Below are 9327 nucleotides of genomic sequence, written 5' to 3' on the forward strand. Positions count from 1 at the left end.
CGTATGGAGGTATCCAATAATAGACTACCTGTTTGATTAAATATTCATGACTCCTCAAGTGTTGCAATTTATGAACATCATGTGTCCTTTTTTCACCTTGGTGGTTTTAGGTTGTATTCAGTGACGTCTACATGCTGGATGAGGAAATGAAGTGGAAAGTTATGCCATCAATGCCAAAACCGGATCCCCATATTGAATTTGCTTGGAAAGTTGTTAACAACTCCATTGTAATCGTTGGAGGCACTACAGAGAAGCATCCTGAAACCAAAAAGATGGTCCTTGTTGGTGAAATCTTCCAGTTCAACCTGAATACAATGGTAAAAAACCCAGTGACATTCATGCTTAAAACCTCTCTATCCTATTAAAAAGTGTAAACAGTAGCTGGAATTATGTTCTCTGCAGAAATGGTATGTGATTGGAAAGTTGCCATACCGTGTGAAGACTACACTGGTAGGGTATTGGGAGGGGCAGTTATACTTCACCTCGGGGCAACGAGACAAAGGGCCAGATGATCCTGCACCGCGTAAGGTGATTGCGGAGATGTGGAGAACCAAACTGATACTGGATCCATGAAGAGAGACAAAAAAAATCAACTCCCTTTTGTTACAGCATTCTTTTTAAGTTAGTATTTTTTTGAGCATAATTCATCCCACTACACAAACAGTTGCTGTACCTTATCTTCTATATGTTGATGGAGCATTTGTATATTGTAAACAAAATCTTTAGAAACGACACCCATTATGGTGTGAGAATTATGAATGAGGAAAAGTTTTAGGTCCAAACTTGTCGTCAGTTGTGTTCCAAGTTTTGTTCAAAGCAAGAAGGTTCTTTGGAGTAGTAGGCAAAGGGGAAGAGAACCAGAGCCACTGATTGAGAGTTTATATATATATATATATATATATATATATATATATATAGTATTGCTACTTTATATAATTGTTTTCCAAAATATTTCCAATTTTTCTCCTCGCAGCCCTGATAATAAAGTTATTACTACTAAAGTATTCAGCCCTAATCTTTTTAGAAACAGTCGTTTTCTATCCATGTAATTGATATGTCGTTTTCTTTTTTATAATTTATGTTCGTTCTCTATCCATGTATTGATATTTAACAACACTATAGTGGTCTTGGAAGCGGGCTAGGTAGCTATTCTGTTTTTTTTTATATAAAACCAAAAAGAGACCAGTGACGACACATACTTTTGTGATATATCTTGAATGATTTACTTTTTGCAAATTGGAAGGTTTTGAAACTACGTATCTTCGACAAAAGAAGAATTGCTGATACATTTCTACGAACAAGGAACAAAAATAATGGAAAAACCGAACAAGGAAGCACGAATGACAAAAGAGAGGAAGCAATTTTATTCTTCCCAAATACTTGTTTCTGGACGTCTTCCCTCTTTCTTTGTTTTCTTCCCAAATTCCAACTCTAGAGAAAACACATGGAATTTATTTTCTCACTAATATTTGTTTCTCCTTTTTTGCCATTTTGGTCCCAGATTTGTTCTCTCTCTAGTCTTATACTCACACAAGACGACTGAATTTGTTCGCATTTTGTCCAGCTTCTCTTGCAGTCCTTGTCTGTTGCAAAGTGTTTTCCACCCGGCCTTTCACTGTGTTTTTGATCTTTTCACTTACTCTTTTACCGAGGCTTTTTGATATGATCATGAGACCATCCAAGACGATCCTTGAATCTTGCTCACCACGAACGAAGTCAAAGGTCAACTATTCCAGCCAAACTTCTATTTGGGATACATTCTTACCTCATCTAGAGCATATCTCGAGGTGGAATCAGTCCAATCAGAGTTCAGATGAAGGAGTTATTCATTTTACAACTCAGGTGAACTCATGGCTACGCGATTTGGACCTACGAGTATTCAAAAGAGGATTCCGACCAATTCAAACGGATTCAAGGTATGAACCAAACTGTTCTGAAATCTTAATCCATTCCATAACCACGGGGAATTGGAATCACATTAATATCAGTTCATATGTGAAAGATATGGATATTTCGAGTCAGTGGATCTATCTCAGTCCTAGTTTTGCGTTTGAGGAAAAGATCGTGTTACACAGGCCAACTCAGAAACAGTTCCGGTACGAAACCACTTGGAGGATGTTAATGGATCTCTTATGTTTCCAACAAGCTCAGAAAGAGAAGATTTGGCCCACAGAATACAATAATACACTTCATTTGCCAAAGGAGGTCAATCTAGTTCTTCACCTAAAGAGTTTTAGGTCCAATTGGTTTAGGAGCTTCTAGAATTGTGTTTGGCAATCAGGAGTTGTTTCTATTAAATCCAAGGTAAAGAAATGGTACAGACCATGTTGTTTCTCATCAACAAGTTGGATCAAAAAGTCAAAGTCAAAGAAGATCAAGGAAACACTTAATGGGTTAATTGAAGATCTTATGGCCAAAGAGAGTATGAGAAATTCTATTGGGGATGTTAACTATCAAGTCCACTCCACTTTGAGCCTAATTCAAGTCCAAAAAAGCCCAAAATAATCACTTGATTTTGTGGTTAAAGAGGGATGACGAAAATGGAGTTCAACTCACCTTAGGAAGGACATCCTGGAAAGACAAACTTCAAGAGTTGGGTCTTCATCCAACTATCTATATTTCTTGTCTTTTAGTTTCAAGAAAAATTAATACTTGAGCTTGTTACCAAGTTTATTATCCCTATATAAACACATGTAATTTCATTTGAGAATCATAAATCAATTTTTCTTTTTTTTCATTTTAAGAGTCTTTCTCATTGTTTTTTGTCTAGAACACTTGTTTCTTGGTCTGTAATATCCAAACAACAACCTCCTCTTGCTGGACTAGTGTGTCATATCTAGCAGCGATTGGAGTGGGAAATATCAGCAGCTTTCCGCAACTGCTGTGCGACCCCTCAATCCATCAAATCTCCCTTGTTGCACCTTGCACATTGGCGAGTTTTATCCTTTCTAATCCGGCTAAGTGATCCTCGAATTTGGGCGTATCACTTTTGATCCTTCTTGACGCTGATTTTGAGCTGCTTCCTGGATTCTATGAAGTTTTAAAAACATTGAATTTTTGAGACCAAACCTTGGAAATGTAGAGATAATTAGAAGTTATGATTAGCGGTTGTTTTGTTGAATATAATATATGAGTCTCAAGCATATAATATGGATGAATATGCGCTGAGCGTACCTTAGGTTTTTTTTTAGTATTTCGTCCTCCATTTAACTGTATACAACAGTCTAATATAATATGATGTATGTAAATTGTAACCTGAAAACAGTAATTAAGTTTTTATAATATAACGGAGAGAAAACAGTAATTAAGTTTTTAGAATGACAATGCAATTAAGTTGAATTTTTGGGGAAACTGATATGACAATTTTAATAGAAACTAGATTTTAACTCGCGGTACACTGCGAGATAATTTTTTAACTAAAAATTTTAAATTTTAAGTTTCTTATATTTATCAATTTTGTGTATTTTGTTTATTGTTTAAAATTGTATAACTGTATTTTGATTGTTAATTTTAAAATTGTATAACTATATTTTGATTGTTTAAGATTATCTAATATTGAAAATAATGAAATGATGATGGCATAACATCTTTCGTTTAACTCGCTGTATTTCAGACTATATTTTGTGTAGACAACTTGTAAAAAAAAAATCATATTAATGTAAACTCAAACCCGCTATATCACACCCGTAAGCATTTAAATTTTCTTTTATGAAGTTTATTTTAGAATATTAATTTTTCAATATTGTTTCCAAAATCTTAAACAAATCAAAGATTTCAGCATCAAACGTTTTTTCTATAAAAGATTATCTAATATTGAAATAATATTCAGTAATTCCTTTTGAAAACTAAATAATGGGATTAATTTTGAGAAAATATTTTTAGGCTTGTTGAAGAAGCCTTATAGTGTAGAGTATAATCGACATAATCTTTTGTGTAATCGATATAATCGACATAATCCTTATAGAGTATAATCGACATAAATTTCTTTCTTACTTTAGATTATTTTTAAAGATATGTTTTTCTTTTTAAAATAGAAAAATAACTTTATTTTGTAAATTTATGTTAATCCACATATAAAAACTTAAGAGCATCATTAGTGGAGTACCTCTCCTAAGTTACTCACAAATTAATTAATCATATAATTAATACTAATTTAAGTAAAGCAACCCTAAGAGTATTTTTGCAAAATCATTCATTTACTAGATAACCCAAAAAAGGTTGCTCAATCTTTTAAATAATAATTTTTTAATTTATGTTTAGTAATTATCAAACTTTAATAATCTAAAATGACAAAACAATTATTAAAATTTTTATATTACATAAAACTTTGGAATCTTAAACATATTTTACAAACTTTGGAATCTTAATCATATTTTACAAACTTTGGAATATTAAACATATTTTACAAAATTCAAAATAGTTCACATATTTTACAAAATTTGAAATATTAAACATATTAAACAAAATTCGGAATAAGATTTATTGTGCGGTTGTCCCAAATTTTTGTCAGATATGCTCAATCAAGTCTTTTTCCAAACGATCATGCATTTGTGTATCATGAACATCATTTCGAATGTCCATCATATTATTTATAGTTGTTGGCATATCTGTAGAATACAAGGTAAAGTTGATAGGCTGAGAAGAGAATGTATTTGGTAGAATCGGATTATCAGAAACATTGGAGTCTTTTTGAGAATTCGGAAGATTAACAAAATAGGGCTGAGAATTTGGCTCTGAAAAACGATAAGGGTTTCTAGGATCCATTGCTTTGTTAGTGAAAGCTGATGTAAACGAATAGGGTTTGAACAAGAAAAAATTAATGGTATTGATCAATGCTTAACATTGAGGGTTTATATTGAGCTCAAGGTTAGTTTATGTTTAAAACAATGATTTATTGAGATAAAGGGTAATGAGTATTTAGTAGAAAAGAGATATACTTTTCTATGGGTAAAAAGGTAATGAGTATTTCAGTATATCTCTTTGAGTAGAAATGTTAATGACACTTTTTCAGTAAATCTCTATGGGTAAAAGTATTCTAAAATTTGATGCTTGAAATCAATACTAAATTCAAATACAATCATATAGGTTTTGAAACTTTTTAAACCCTAAACTCAAACTCAAACACTTAGCATATAACACAACAACACTTGAGGGAATTATAATGAGCAACGTGTTTTGTAAAATTTTAAACACTAAAACAAAACAGAACAAGATTCTCACAATCACAGATTCAAACATCAAACACTAACAAATTTAATCCCAAACACTAACAAAACATCAAAGATTCGAACATCAAACATCAATGGTGCACTCATTTGATCACAATTATTTATACAATGTCTCAAAGATTCTCAGAATGATTCAAACATCAAACAACAACACACGGTTCATCACTCTAATACTAAATATGTGGCTCACAATCATTAACACAAACACACACATAACACTTCAAGAACATTAAAAACCTACTCATTCTACTCAAACAATACCTAACAACAACATTTGCAATCTAGAGTAACATACCTTTTCAAGTGAGATAACACAAACGCTGTGTCCACTTCATGTTTCCCTTCACGTCACCATTGAACCGCTACATCCAGTTGATGAAAACCTCGCACAAAACAATGACATATGCTACTAAGAACAAAACATTTAACCATTCTAACAAACTCGCACAAAACAACTCGACTACTAAGAACAAAAAATTTAACCATTCCAACAAACTAATCTCATATGCTACACCTAATAAGTCAAATCGACACAAACATTTAACCATTCTAATCTCATAATCTACACCTAATAAGTCAAATCGACACAAACATCAAACTAATCTCATAATCTACACCTAATAAGTCAAATCGGCACAAACATCAAACTAATCTCATAATCTACACCTAATAAGTCAAATCGACACAAACATTTAACCATTCTAACAATCAATCGGATTAATCCGAATCCCTACCAATTATCAACCACCCGAGGCTAATTAAAAACACATGCAATCAATCATAAATGAGAAACGAACCTTCTCAGATTCGTTAGGGTTTGGACCTCGCCGTTAGCTTCAGGGCACCACTAGAAACCGCCGCCGTCGTTGTCCCACCATATAGAAACCTCCACCGTCGTTTGTCGTGACAAACAAACCGTCAGCTCTAACGGTTTCGCCGATCTGGAAGCCATCGCCTCCGGATAACCAACCAACCATAAGATCTAAGTCGGAGAAATCAAAGGATTCGACGTGAATCCATTGATTATTTCCGATTTTAGATCAATCGGTTGTTCTCTCGCCGCTTCGTTCGACAGAGAAGAGAGAGATAATCGTTTGAAATCGGTTTTGTAAAAGGAATATGATGTTAAATGTAAAGATTTTATAAAAATATATTTTTTTAGGAAATTATAAATCAAATGCGTAGAGATAATTTAGGAAATAATTGATTTGTCGATATTTTAGGTATATTTATTAGTGTAATTGAATTTGATTTTCCATATTTTACTTATTGATGTTTTGCAAATATGTAGATGTAGGGATCAATTTTATAAATAAAATTTTAAATAAGCAACACTAAAAGGGTAAAACCCAAAATGTACATCAAAAATGTATATATAGATATATATAGATAAATGAGAAAATAATACGTGAATAAAAATAAGTAAATAACGCTTGGATGAGAAAACGTTAGTATGGTTTTTTTACATATCAAATTACTTTGATGGCAAAACAGGGGGGACAAATGAAAATTGATGATGATCTAAGAGAAACAGTGGCTGCAACGTCTATGATGACCAAAAGGGTCCAGCGTTGGGAAAACAAACCAATCTATTAACCTATCACTTTTTTCACCAATATTAACCTATATTCTTAATTTGCTGGACATGTTTACAAATCAATGGATATGTGTTGGGTGTTATTCTTAACATGTTTGTTTTCAATTAAAAGTATTTACTTTCTTTTTTCCCATAATTTATGTGTGAAAAATTTAAAAGTTAATAATAATTGAAAAGGATTTGAGGACATGTGTCATCAAAATAGAGTGTCATATGTTAAGAACATTGTCAAGTTGTCATATTATATTAACCTATATTCTTAATTTGCTGGACATGTTTACAAATCAATGGATATATGTTGGGTGTTATTCTTAACATGTTTGTTTTCATTTAAAAGTATTTACTCTCTTTTTACCTTGTCATATTATATTAACCTATATTCTTAATTTGCTGGATATGTTTACAAATCAATGGATATATGTTGGGTGTTATTCTTAGCATGTTTGTTTTCAATTAAAAGTATTTACTCTCTTTTTTTTTTTCCCGTAATTTATGTGTGATAAATTTAAAAGTTAATAATAATTGAAAGAGATTTGAGGGCGTTGGAAAAGAAATAATAAAATTTTTTTGAGGATATGTGTCATAAAAATAGAGTGTCATATGTCATCCTATCATGAAAACTAAAGAAGAACTTTGTCATATTATATTAACCTATATTCTTAATTTGATGGACATGTTTATAAATCAATGGATATATGTTAGGTGTTATTCTTAACATATTTGTTTTCAATTAAAAGTATTTACTTTTTTTTCCCATAATTTATGTGTGAAAATATAAAAATTAATAATAATTGAAAGAGATTTGAGGACATGTGTCATAAAAATAGAGGGTCATATGTCATCCTGTCATAAAAAGTAAAGAAGAACCTTGTCATATTATATAATATTTATAACCTTGTCATATTGTCATCCTTGTATTTTTTTCGAGCACAATGCATCTCCCAGAGGATTTGGTAGTGGAAATACTATCTAGGGTTCCTACTGTGTCTCTAACACGATTACGATCTACATCCAAAGGATGGAACGCTCTGGTCAAAGATGGGTACTTGCTAAGAAGCACTCTGCTTATGCTCCAAGGCAGCCTCCTCTGTTTATCATGTTGATTGATTTTAGGGTTTATTTAGTAAGCGTTGATCTCCGTGGAATTAACAATAACAACGTTGCCCCATCTGCAAAGCTAACAGGTCAATTCAGCCTAAAAGACCCTCTTTCTAGTTCTTCAAAAGACGTTGATATACGTAACGCCTTTCACTGCGATGGCTTATTGCTATGCAGCACCAAAGACAATAGATTGGTTGTTTGGAATCCATGTTCAGGGGAAACCAGATGGATCCAACCTAGACAGTCCTACAATGAATATGACTGTTATGCTCTCGGTTACGATAAAAAGTCCTCCTGTTACAAAATCTTGAGGATGCATATTCGATATGTTGATTACCAAAGGCACACTATGTCCGAAGTCTATGACTTTGCTTCTAATTCGTGGAGCAGTGTTGGTGTGAGTACTACCGACTGGTACATACTACCGATTCATAGTCGTGGCATATATGTCAAGGGAACTACTTACTGGCTTGCGTATGGTCGAGGGGATGATCGTTTCTTAGTAAGTTTTGATTTTTCAAGAGAGATATTTCAAAGTCTGTTTTTTTCGGCGGATGCTAATATTCCCCGTGGGAAACATGTGGTTTTATCAGTGACTAGAGAAGAGCAACAACTTTGTGTGTTTTCTACTTGTGACTTTGATAATGATGAGGGGTTCTTCCCAGATGTATGGATAGCAACTAAGATGGAGGGTACGGGAACCGTATCATGGATCAAGTCCCATCGTTTTCACTCTATGATTTATATAAGTGTCTCGACCGACCATGAGAAGAAAGTTTTAGTGTGTGAACGTTGTGGGAGAGGATATATACATAAGGCGTTTTCACTTGGACGCTACTACAGCACCTTAAACATTGTGGGAAACGTCTTACACATTGTGGGAGAGGATATATACATCACACAACTGAATAAATATGGAGATATCAGATGCCCAATTCTCTTCACTTATGTTCCTAGTTTGGTTCAAATCTAACAAGCTATCTAGTAGCGTGGTCTTGGAAGAGGCTAGCTTGCTAGTGATCTGTTTTTGTCACATTAATTTATGTTCGTTCTCTATCCATGTATTTATGTCACAAAAGCTATGTAGTGCATGGTCTTGGATTCTGTTTTCTTTTATATAAAACCAAACAGAGACCAGTGACGACACATACTTTTGTGATATATCTTGAGTGATTTACTTTTTGCAAATTAAAAGGTTTTGAAACTACGTATCTTCGACAAAAGAGAAATTGCTGATACATTTCGACGAACAAGGAAGCATGGATGACAAAGGAGAGGAAGAACAAAATCCCAATTATTTCTTCCCAAATACTCTGTTTCTCTACTTCTTCCCTTTTTTTTTTTTTTTGTTTTTTCCTTTACTGCTTCAACAAACTCATTCGTGTTGCTTAAATTTGACTT

General features: G+C 32.9%; 2 pseudogenes; both read left to right on the plus strand.

Moving 5' to 3' along the window:
* LOC104765997 overlaps nt 1-755 on the plus strand; it is an 8049-nt pseudogene extending 7294 nt beyond the window's left edge.
* On the plus strand, nt 1341-8899 carry LOC104767695 (annotated as a pseudogene).

The sequence above is a fragment of the Camelina sativa genome, chromosome 19 (assembly GCF_000633955.1).
Source record: "Camelina sativa cultivar DH55 chromosome 19, Cs, whole genome shotgun sequence".
Classification (NCBI taxonomy): Eukaryota; Viridiplantae; Streptophyta; class Magnoliopsida; order Brassicales; family Brassicaceae; genus Camelina; species Camelina sativa.